This window comes from Ursus arctos, unplaced genomic scaffold (assembly GCF_023065955.2).
Source record: "Ursus arctos isolate Adak ecotype North America unplaced genomic scaffold, UrsArc2.0 scaffold_20, whole genome shotgun sequence".
Classification (NCBI taxonomy): domain Eukaryota; kingdom Metazoa; phylum Chordata; class Mammalia; order Carnivora; family Ursidae; genus Ursus; species Ursus arctos.
In genome coordinates, this window is record NW_026622875.1 from 23428398 (window position 1) to 23439768 (window position 11371).

At 41.4% G+C, this 11371-nt stretch overlaps 1 long non-coding RNA gene across 1 annotated transcript; it reads left to right on the forward strand.

Moving 5' to 3' along the window:
- The first annotated feature begins 30 nt into the window (after positions 1–30).
- Positions 31–11168, forward strand: LOC113253993 (uncharacterized). The gene is made up of 3 exons (XR_003315622.4): positions 31–124; positions 2135–2418; positions 10943–11168. It is a non-coding gene; the product is annotated as an uncharacterized LOC113253993 (long non-coding RNA).
- The last annotated feature ends 203 nt before the right edge of the window (positions 11169–11371 follow it).

Consider the following 11371-nt stretch of genomic DNA (forward strand, 5'->3'; position numbering starts at 1 on the left):
TTCTGGGAAATGTAGTCTGGTTGAGGGAGGAAGGAGGCCGGGCTACGCAACTTTTCAATTTTCTTGTAAACGTTTTCTTCACACGTGGGAGATGTTCGTGTCCTCTGCATGCACAGACCCAAAGGTAAAACTTACACCAACTCTAAATTCTCTTTTTCCTGGACCTTTCCTTCATTTCCTTAGCTCTAACAAATTTCCATTTCCTGCCCAAACTTTTTCTCCCAGCCCCAGGTTTAAATCCAACTGCCCATTCGACTTATCCATTCAAACTTATCACACACCCTCCCGCACGCCAAATGTAACTCCTGATTCCAAGGCCTGACTGCTACCACCACCTTCATCCCCACCCACTCATACACCTCATTCTGTCTCAGAAACTTACTCCTTTATTTCATAGCCCTTTTCTCAATTTATGATTATTTTGCTTCTTTTTCTCATCCCATGAAGAGGATTGCTCTACATATTTTATTGTACTGTCACCTAACCTGGTCCATCTCTATGCACAGCAACCACTGGTTGAATAAATGACTAAGTGAATGATTTAATGATCCTGTTATTTTCTTACCAGCTGTCCAGGATGTGTAGGTCTTTCTCTTCCCTGTAGTTTGGTGCCTATGCTAAGAACTCATCCCAAGGCCTAGCTAAAGAAGGATGTTAACACTTGTTTGAATTAGTTGGACAGGCAGACTCATTTTCTAACGTTTCCTGTTTTCCACTACTGCCCCTTAAGAGCTGTTTCTGAACACACTCCCTGTTTGGGTGGAGAAGGAGAGCGCCCTCATCGTGGTACTGCATTCAGGCATGGCTGCTGCCCTGTGCTTCCCAACACTTCCTCTCACACCTACATGATAGCAGGTGTCAGGGAGTGGTAGTGAGATGCATGCAAGTGTCTCCCTTTCTCTAAAGATTGTCACCTACTCCTTTCCCATAGGCACTGCTATGGGTAGGCCTCACTGGCTATGTTTTTCATATTAACATCCCCCTGGATAATACTGTTTGGACAACGAGTGGACACCCAATGCAGGAGGAATGAATCCATTGGCTGCTGTATTAGTCCCCTGTAGCCACTGTAACAAATTAGAACAATCTGGTGCCTTAAAACAACATAAATTTATTCTCTCTCAGTCTTGGATACCAGTAATTTGAAATCAGTATCACTGCCAAAAGCAGAGTATCAGCAGAGCTGCACTCCCTTCAGAGGCTCTAGGGGAGAATCTGCTCCTTGTCTCTTCCAGCTTCTGGTAACTGCAAGCATTACTTGGTTTATGGCTGCATCACTCCCAGCTTTGCCTCCATTGTCACATAACCTCTTCTGTCTGTGCCCAATCTCCCTTTGCCTCACTCTGATAAAGATATGTATGATTCCGTTCGGAACCTGCCCTTATAATCCAGGATAATCTCCCCATCTTAAAATCCTTAACTTAATCACTTCTGTAAAGACTTTCTATATAAGGTAACAGTCACAAGTTCTAGGAGTTAGATAGATATCTTTGGGGAAGGAAGGACATTTTTCAGCTCACCCCAGCTGTCCAAGCACCAAACAGGTTTTCTCTTAATATTCAAATTAAGAAACACAAAAACCATAGTTGATGGCAGAACCTTGAAATTAATTACTAAAGTTAGGTTTGGAGCTCCCTTTCCCAGCAATATACTCCCTGATGAGTAAGCAGAGAAAGCCAGTCCACAGAGAAAGGCAGGAAGATGGAACAGAAGCAGAGATGGCAGACTATGTGCTTTGAGAAAGTGAGAGATGGGGAAAGGTGCTATCTTGGCCAGAGATCCTCCCCTGTTCCTTTCACTAATCTCCCTTACGTGGGGTTTTTACTGAAATGTATCAACCAAGATTCCTGGTTCTAGCTGTAATCTTGGACAGATGCTCACATCTTTCAGAGTCTCAGTTCCTCACCTACAAAATGGATACATAATGAGAGCCCTTACCTTGCAGACTTTGAGGATAAAGGACTTTCAGGATTTGATACCTGGTATTTCATAAATGGGGTGGGTGCAGGACGGTTGGGTGGCAGGTACTTGTGCCTTTCTGAAGATCGTCAGAGGGAAAGTTTTAGGGAGTTACATGTTCATCAGTTAAGATTACCTGGTTCTAAGTGACAGAGATTTTTCCTGCCTAAAACAGGGATGGAAGCGATGAGAAAGATGTTGAATATCCCACAGAGTTCAAGGGAAAACTGAACAGCCAAGCCACAGGAAGGCCTTGAAGGATGGAAACTCCAGGGTTCCCAGATAGTTCTAGAGGAAGATGGAAAACTTTTTGCCTGGAAGCCTGTGAAAGTCGACGTTGGAGCAGAAACACCGTGAGCAATGATGAGGATGCTGAAAGATGTGACAAAGCACAGCCACTGTCCCTGTCACTTGGAGTACAGTCTTTTCATCAGTCCTGCTGGTCTTCATGGCAAATTGGTAAGGCAGACAGGACAGGCATCCATACGAGCATCTTCTATATGTATAAGCTGAGGCTCCAAAGTTAAGGGTGTTGCCCAAGGTCATCCAATTTATTCAAGGCAAAGACAAGGCTACACTTGGGGTCCCTGGCAGCTATTATGGTAGAAAAACTGTTTCACGTGTGTTTCATGGGGTAAGGAAAAACACTGAGACTTCCAGAAATGATACAGACCGTCTTCTGACCCCAGAAGGTGGCCCGAAAAGAGCAGACAAGAAGACTGTCCTCCACCATGAGACAATGGCGTGGATGAGTCACTTCCTCCAATCCTGGAGTTAATCCATTTATCTCCAATTTTCCACATGACACTCTGTCTTTTTATTCCTGACAGCACCCACCAAACTATAATTCTACTCCAAGCTGAACACTCAAAAGAGAAAATGATTGCCAGAGGCCAAGCCTACATCTGTCTGTGATGACAGGCAGACTCTCTGTCCTATAGCACAGGGACGTAAGTGTCAAAGGCACTTAGCCCAGCTCCTTCCTGCTATCCCCGATGCCCCCACAATGACGGAGGCCCAGAGCAATCACCCTATGTCACAGCCTTCATGGATATGATCTATAATAGCTGACACTTGGCTCCCTTGCTCCCGATAGCCGGCTGCTGTCAGATTTGGTATGTGGAACATTTTGTCGGAGGGACATGCTGGCCTGGGTTGAAAGTAATTCCCATCAGCTCAGAACCGGGTGGTCTGTCACAAGATTATTTTTCAGTTCGATCTGGACTCCGGAAGTCCTTTGGACAGAGAGCTGGTATTTTCAAAGGTTAATAAGCCTGTCAGAAATTTCTTTCATGAGAAAATGGGATGCATCTGATTGCCCTGACTTGCGTGCAGTCCCCAGATCAGGGGCCTGAGCATAATTTCACTTTAGACTCAGGACTGCAGCGTCCTGAAGATTCCTGGGGCCTGGACTGGGAGAGGCTGGCAGTGGGTTGCCGTGGTTGCTGCTAACGGGAAGCCAGCACCAAAAGAGCAGAATATAAATTCTTAGGGTGTTCTCAGCATGTGTGCCTCTGTATATGTGTCATGCATATGTGTGTGCGTATATGTGTGTGGCTTCAGGGGACATATATGGGTGCATGTGTGTATGCATCGGTGGCCATTTTGTATGCACGTGAATGTGTGTATGTGTTCAAATACGTATGTACACGAACGTAAATCCATGTGTGCATGCACACACACATATATGTAAAGTGTGTGTGTGTGTATGGTCTTGTTTGTGTACAGGTGAATACGCATGTGTTCACATGTGTATACTGGCCTGGGAATGGGGGCAGTTTCATGGTAAGAGCTTGGGGATCAGGTAAGATATGAGTTAAAATTCTAGCTCCACAACTCATTAGCTGTCTGAGCCCTTGCTACTCCCCACCTCCATTTCCTCCTCTCAAAGATGACATGATAGCAGCTTCCACAGAGGACAAGAGTGAGGGTGAACAGACATGAATTTCTGGGGCTCTGGGTGACAGCCAGTGCCCAGCCAGTGAGAGAGAGCATTACTACCGTTACTGCCAACAGCAGCCTCGTTCTGGTCTCATCTCATCTTGTTCCATGGCTGTGCAGGATTTCTCCTGTCCCCTTTAAGACCCATCCAGGGCGACAAACATTTCAAATGGAAATGAACTGACCCGAACTAGCAGTCCAGAGACATGAGTGGCCAGACCGATTCCCCTCCGGCCCTGGGACTTTGGCTACCTCAGTACATCACAATCTCCCCATCAGCTACATGACCCCAGTAAGCAGCCTTGCTCGATGAGTTTTCTTTCTATGCTGGTATGTCTTGTGAAGATGAAGTAATCCAAAGGTGGCTGGCCACCTTCTGCATCCGCAGCTGATTTTTTAAAAACAAATAAACAAGTAAACAAACAGGCTTACTCGGGTGTAATTGGCGTACACTAAATGGCACATATTTAAAGCATATAATTTGATAAGTTTTGACCTGTGTACACACCATGTAACCATCACCATATCAAGGTTACAAACATGCCCATCACCCCCAAAGTTTCCTCATGCCCCTTGGGAATCCCTTCCTTCCCCCAGGCAAGCACTGAGCTCCTCCCCTACACATGAGCTTGCATTTTCTAGAGTTTGATAAAAAGGCATCCTAAGTACGTACTCTTTCTGTCCGGCTTCTTCCACTCAGCATAATTATTTTAGGGTTCACCCATGTTGTCATGTGTATCAATAGCCTGTACCTTTTTATTGCTGAGTAATATTCCATTATATTGATGTACCAAAATTTGTTATCCAGTCACCTGCTGAGGGACTTTGGGGTTGTTTCCAGTCCCTGGCTATTAAGAAATAAAACTCCAATTACCATTTATGTACAAGTCTTTGGACATACGTTTCCATTTCTCTTGGGAAAATGTTTAGGAGTGGGATGGTTGAATCATATGAAAGGTGCATTGAACTTTTCAAGAAACTTCCAAAGTGTTTTCCAAAGTCGTTGAACCATTTTAAATCTCCTCTAGCAGCCTTTGAGAGTGTTGCTTCCTCAGTACCCTTGGTGCTGGTCAGTCTTTTTAATTTTTGCCCTTCTAATACATGTGTTGGGGTATCTCACTGTGGTTTTTAGTTTTCATTGGCCTAATGACTAATGATATTGAACATCTTTCCATGTGCTTATTTGCCATTCGTGGATCTTCTCTGTCGAGCTCTCTATTCAAATCTTTTGCCTATTTTTTAAAGTTAGGTTGTTTTCTTATTATTGAATTTCAAGAATTCTTATATATTCTGGATAAAAGACCTATATTAAAAATATGTTCGCAAATACTTTCTCCCGGTTTGTGGCTTCCCTTTATTCTTTTAACAACATCTTTAAGAGAGAACTTTCTAATTTTGATGAAGTTCAGTTTATCAATGTGTTCTTTCATGTGCCGTGCTTTGCCTAACCCAAGGTAACGAAGCTTTTTCCTGTGTTCTCTTTTAGAAGGCTCATAGATTTACACTGCACATTTAGATGTATGGTACATTTTGAGTTATTTTTTTAATATAGTGTGAGGTATGAAGTATATTTTTGCATATGTATGCCAATTGTTCCAGAATCATTTCCTGAAAAGACTACCCTTTCTGCGCAGAATTGCCTTTGCCCTTTGCACCTTTTAAAAAAATCAGCCGTCCATATCTGTGTGGGTGTACTTTTGAAGTCTCTATTCTATTCCAATGACCTTTATTTTTTAAAGATTTTATTTATTTATTTGCGAAAGAGAGCACAAGTGGGTGGGAGGGGCAGAGAGAGAGGGAGAAGTAGGCTCTCTGCTGAGCAGGGAGCCTGATACAGGGCTCCATCCCAGGACCCTGAGCTCATGACCTGAGCTGAAGGCAGACGCTTAACCGACTGAGCCACCCAGATGCCCCATGCAGTGACCTATTTTTATATGTTTATGCCAATACCACACTGTTCTTTTATTACTGTGGTGTTATAATAAATCTTGAAATTGGGTGGTGTTAGTTCTCCAATTTTGTTCTCCTTTCCTTTTCTTTTTTTTCCCCAAAGTTGTTTTGGCTATTTTATGTCCTTTGCATTTCCATATAAATTTTAGAATCTGGTTTTCAGTTTCTACAAAAATCCTGCTGGAGGGGCACCTGGGTGGCTCAGTCGGTTAATCATCTGACTCTTGGTTTCGGCTCAGGTCACGATCTCAGGGCGGGGGGGGGCCGCCCACCGAGTGTTGGGCTCCCCATTCATCAGGGATTCTCTCCCTCTAGTCCTCCCTGCACTGGCGTGTGCGTGCGCTCACTCACTCTCTCTCTCTCTCTCTCTCAAATGAATCTTAAAAAAAAAATCCTGCTGGAGTTTTGATGAAAAGTATATCAAATCCCAGAACAAACTGAAGATCTCCAACTAAATCAAATTGATTCTCTCCAAATAAATCCATTTGGAAAGAATTGGTATCTTAACAATCCTGAGTCTTCTAACCCATTAACGATGCTTATCTTTCCATTTATTTAGGGCTTCTTTAGCTTCTCTAAGCAATGTTTGGTAGTTGTCAATGTACAGATCATATCTTTGGTCAGATTTATCCCTAAGTGTTTCATATGTTTGATGCTATTGTAAATGTTATTTTAGTTTCAATGTATGATTTTTGCTAGTCTAGAGATACAATCGATTTTTATGTATTGCTCTTGTATCCTGCAAACTTGCTAAACTCACTTTTTAGTTCTAGTAGCTTCTTTGTAGAGTCCATCAGGTGTTTTACATAACAATCAGGTTGTCTGTGAATAAAGATAGCTTTTACTTCTTCAATCTGGATGACTCCCCCCCCCCCATCCCGACTTTTTCTTGCCTAATCATACTTGCTAGAACCTCCAGTACAATGTTGGAGAGCAGTGGTGAGAAGAGACATCCTTGTCTTGTTCCTGATCTTAGAGGAGAGGCATTCAGTCACATTCACATTAAGTGTAATGCTGTTTTTTCATAGCTGTCCTTTGTCAGGTTGCAGAAATTCATTTTATTCCTAGTTTGCTGACAGTTTCTCTCAGGGATGGATGTCTAATTTTCATCAAATGCTTTTTTAGAATCTGTTGAGATGACGATAAGGTTTTTCTTTTATAGTGTGTTAATATGGGGAATTACACTGATTGCTTTTCATATGTTAAACCAACCCCACATTCCTGGAATAAACCTCATTTGATAAGGATGTCCCTTTTTTTTTTTTTTAAGATTTTATTTATTTATTTGACAGAGAGAGAGACAGCCAGCGAGAGAGGGAACACAAGCAGGAGGAGTGAGAGAGGAAGAAGCAGGATCCCAGCAGAGGAGCCCAATGCAGGGCTCGATCCCAGAACGCCGGGATCATGCCCTGAGCCGAAGGCAGATGCTCAACAACTGAGCCACCCAGGCGCCCCAGGATGTCCCTTTTTTTAAATACATATCGTTGGGCTGATTTGATAACATTTTTAGAATTTTTATTCTATTTTCATGAAGGACTGATCTGTAGTTACTTTTCCTGTAGTCTTTGTCTGGTTTTAGTATCAGGTATTGCTGGCTACAGTCAGCTGGGATATCTTTCATCCTCTGCAATTTTCGGAAAGAGTTTGTGTAGAACTGGTATTGCTTTTCCCATAAGTGTTTGGAAGAATTCACCCATCAAGCCATCTGAGCCTTGAGTTTTCACTGTGGGAAGGTTAACTAAAGTCCAGTTTCTTTAGTAGATATAGGGCTCTTCCAATACCTTTTTATTTTATTTTTTAAGCGAGCTCTGGTAGTCTGTATCTTTGAAGGAATTTGTTCATTTCATCTAAGCTGTCAAATTCATTGGCATAACATTGTTTATAGTATTAACTAATTAGCCTTTAAAACCTTAGATTCTATCAAGATATCACTTCTCTTATTCCTGATATTAATAATTTGTGTATTTTTCTTTCTGATGAGTCTAGCTAGAGGTTTATCAATTCTGTTGATCATCTCAAAGAACCAGTTTTTGTTTTCATATTTTTCTTAGTTCTTGTGTTTTCTATTTCTTTCTTTCTTTTTTTTTTTTTAAGACTTTATTTACTTGACAGAGAGAGATACAGCAAGAAAGGGAACACAAGCAGGCAGAGTGGGAGAGGGAGAAGCAGGCTTCCCGCCGGGCAGGGAGCCCGGTCCGGCTCCATTCCCGACCCCGGGATCATGACCTGAGCCAAAGGCAGATGCTTAACGACTGAGCCACCCAGGCGCCCTCTATTGATTTCTTTTTTAATTTTTATTATTTATTCCCTTTGTTCGCTTATTTTTCTAGTTTCTTAAGGTGGAAACAGAGGTCATTATTTTGGGATCTTTTTTTTCTCCAATGTAGGTGTTTCATTCTATAAATTTCCCCTTAAGAATTGCTTTAGCAGCAGCCCACAGATTTTTATATGTTGTGCTTTTATTTTCATTTGGATCAAATACTTTTACATTTTCTTTGTTATTCCTTTTTTTAACCCATGGATTATTTAGTTTCTCCATATTTGAGGATTTTCCAGATATATTTGTTATAAATCTCTAATTTAATTCCATTGCAGTCAGAGAACATATTTTGTATGACTTGAAGCTTTCTAAATTGACAGACTTGTGTTGTGGCCCAAAGTACAGTCAAACTTAGTAAATGCTCGGTGTGCACCTGGCTATCTTCCTGTTATTGATTTCTAGCTTAATTCCACTGTGATCTGAGGGCTGACACTGTATGATTTCTGTTTTTTTAAATTCGCCAAGGTGTGTTTTATGACCCAGAACATCGTCTATCTTGGTGAACGTTCCATGCGAGCTTGAGAAGAACATATATCCTGATGTTGTGGGATGAAGTGGTTGATAGATGTCAAATGATATCCAGTTGATTGATGGTACTAATGAGTTCAACTGTCTCCTTACTGATTTTCTGCCTGATAAGTCTGTCCATTTCTGATAGAGGGCTGCTGAATTCTTCAACTATAATTGTGGATTCATCTAGTCCTCCTTGGAGTTCCAAGAGGTTTTGCTTCACATATTCGATGTGCTTGGTAGGTACATACACATAAGGGTTGTTACGTCTTCCTGGAGAATTGACCCCTTTGTCATTGTGTAATGCCCCTCTCTATCCCTGATAACATCCCCTGCTCTGAAGTCTGCTCTGGCTGAATATAGTGACTCTCTTTCTTTTGATTAATGACAGCATGGTACATTTTTCTCCATCCATTTATTTTTAATATACATGTGTCTTCCGATGCTCAGGGGGTCTTTCCTCAGCCATGTCTAGACTACCAATGAGCCCATCAAAGGCATTCTTCATTTCCCCGATACCAAATTTTTACATCTTTTGTCTGAAAAAAAAATCTTTATTTCACCTTCGTTTTTTGAAAGATATTTTTTGCTAGGTATAAAATCTTAAATTGTCAATTTTTTCTTTTAGTACTTTAAAGATGTGGCTCCAATGTATTCTTGATTACATTTTAATGACGAGAAATCTGTGGTACTACTTTTTGTTGCTGTTGGTCCTCTGGACATAACATGTCTTTTTTTCTCTGGCAGCTAAGATTTTTCTCATTTTCCTCGGTTTTGAATACTTTGATTACCATGTGCCTTGGAGTAGCTTTATTCGTGTGTCTTGTGCTTTAGATCTGTTGAGCTTCTTGGATTAGCAGGTATATAGTTTTCAGTGAATGTGGAAAATTTTTGTCCATTACTTCTACAAATGTTTTTCTGTGCTTCAGGGACTCCAATTACATATATATAAGGCCACTTAAAGTTGTTCCTTAGTTTACTGATCCTCTATTCTTTTTAAAAAATCTTTTTTCTATGTGTGCTTCATTATGAATAATTTCTATTGCTATGGCTTCAAGCTCACTAATCTTTTCTTCTGCTGAGTCTAATCTGCTTTTAATCTAACCCAGTGTACTTTTTTTTTTTTTTTTAAGATTTCATTTATTTATTTGACAGAGATAGAGACAGCCAGTGAGAGAGGGAACACAAGCAGGGGGAGTGGGAGAGGAAGAAGCAGGCTCATAGCTGAGGAGCCCGATGTGGGGCTCGATCCCATAACGCCGGGATTATGCCCTGAGCCAAAGGCAGACGCTTAACAACTGTGCCACCCAGGCGCCCCTAACCCAGTGTACTTTTAATCTCAGACATCGTAGTCTTCATCTCCAGAAGTTTGATTTAGGCCTTTTTTTCTGTCTTCAATGTCTCTACTTAATTTTCTGAATAGCTGAAATACAGTTATAATCACTGTCAATGTCCTTTTCTTCTAATTCTAATATTTGTGTCAGTTCTGGGTCAGTTTATATTGATTATTCTTGTTATTAATCATGTTTTCATGCTTCTTTTTATGCCCATTAATTTGTTTGATTGCCACACTTTGTGAATTTTACTTTGTTGGGTGTCAAATATTTCAGTATTCCTATACAGATTCTTGTGCCTTGGTTTGGGATCCAATTAAGTGAATTGAAAACATCTGATCTTTCTGAATATTCTTTTATGATTTGTTAGGTGGGTCTAGAAGAGTGTTCCACATAGGGCTAATTATTTCACATGACTCAGACAAGACCTTTCCAAATATTCTACCCAATGTCCCATAATTTGTGAACTTTTCTTGCTGGTCAGAACAGTCACTATTTCCAGCCCTTTGAGTGCACTGTTCTCTATTCCTTTCTGATGTTTCCCCTGCCCCTGTTTCAGGTAGTATCTTCATACACACGCTCTGACCAGTACTCTGCTGAACACTTGAAGGGAACTCCTTATGGATCTTCAGAGTTGTGCGTGTAGCCCTCTGCATCTTTGGTACTATATTTGGCAAACTCTGGCCACTGTGGTCTCCCTGGACTCTCAGCTCCACCCCCTGAACTCAGGGAGTTTTCTGGGCTCTAGCTGGGTTCCCCTTCTCTACACTATAGCCTGGAGAACTTCTCACGTCAATAAGAGTGAAAATTGTAGGACTCACCTCATTTGTTTCCCATCTCAGGGATCACTGTCCTTCATCACCTGGTGTCTAGTATTTTGAAAACCATCATTTTATATATTTTGTATTTTTTTGTTTATTTCTTTCAGGTAAATCTAGTCCCTGTTCCTCTGTCTTGAATGGAAGTGGAGTCCTCCTCAAAGGAGTCTGAAGGACACAGACATCTATATGATACCATTAGGGAGTGATTCACGATTGCAGAACATGAATTTTATGAACCCAGACTGTCAAGGGATGTTTTTCTTCTGATTTAAAAAACTACAATTCATGAAGACTCACAAAGTAATACAAACTATAAGGCAACTCAAAAAAAAAAAAAAAAAAAGCAATGAAATCCCTGGAAACCGGAAATGTCACTGAGTATCCAGGATGGAGGGACCTGTGTCTAGAGAATTTCCTCTAGTGCACAATCAGTGTGGGCTGGAGGATGTGAGGCAGGCTGCAGAGAGGGGAGCCCCCAGACTAAGGCAGGGTCCCATGACATGCTGTCATAGTATCCCAGTCCTGCCTTCAGAGTG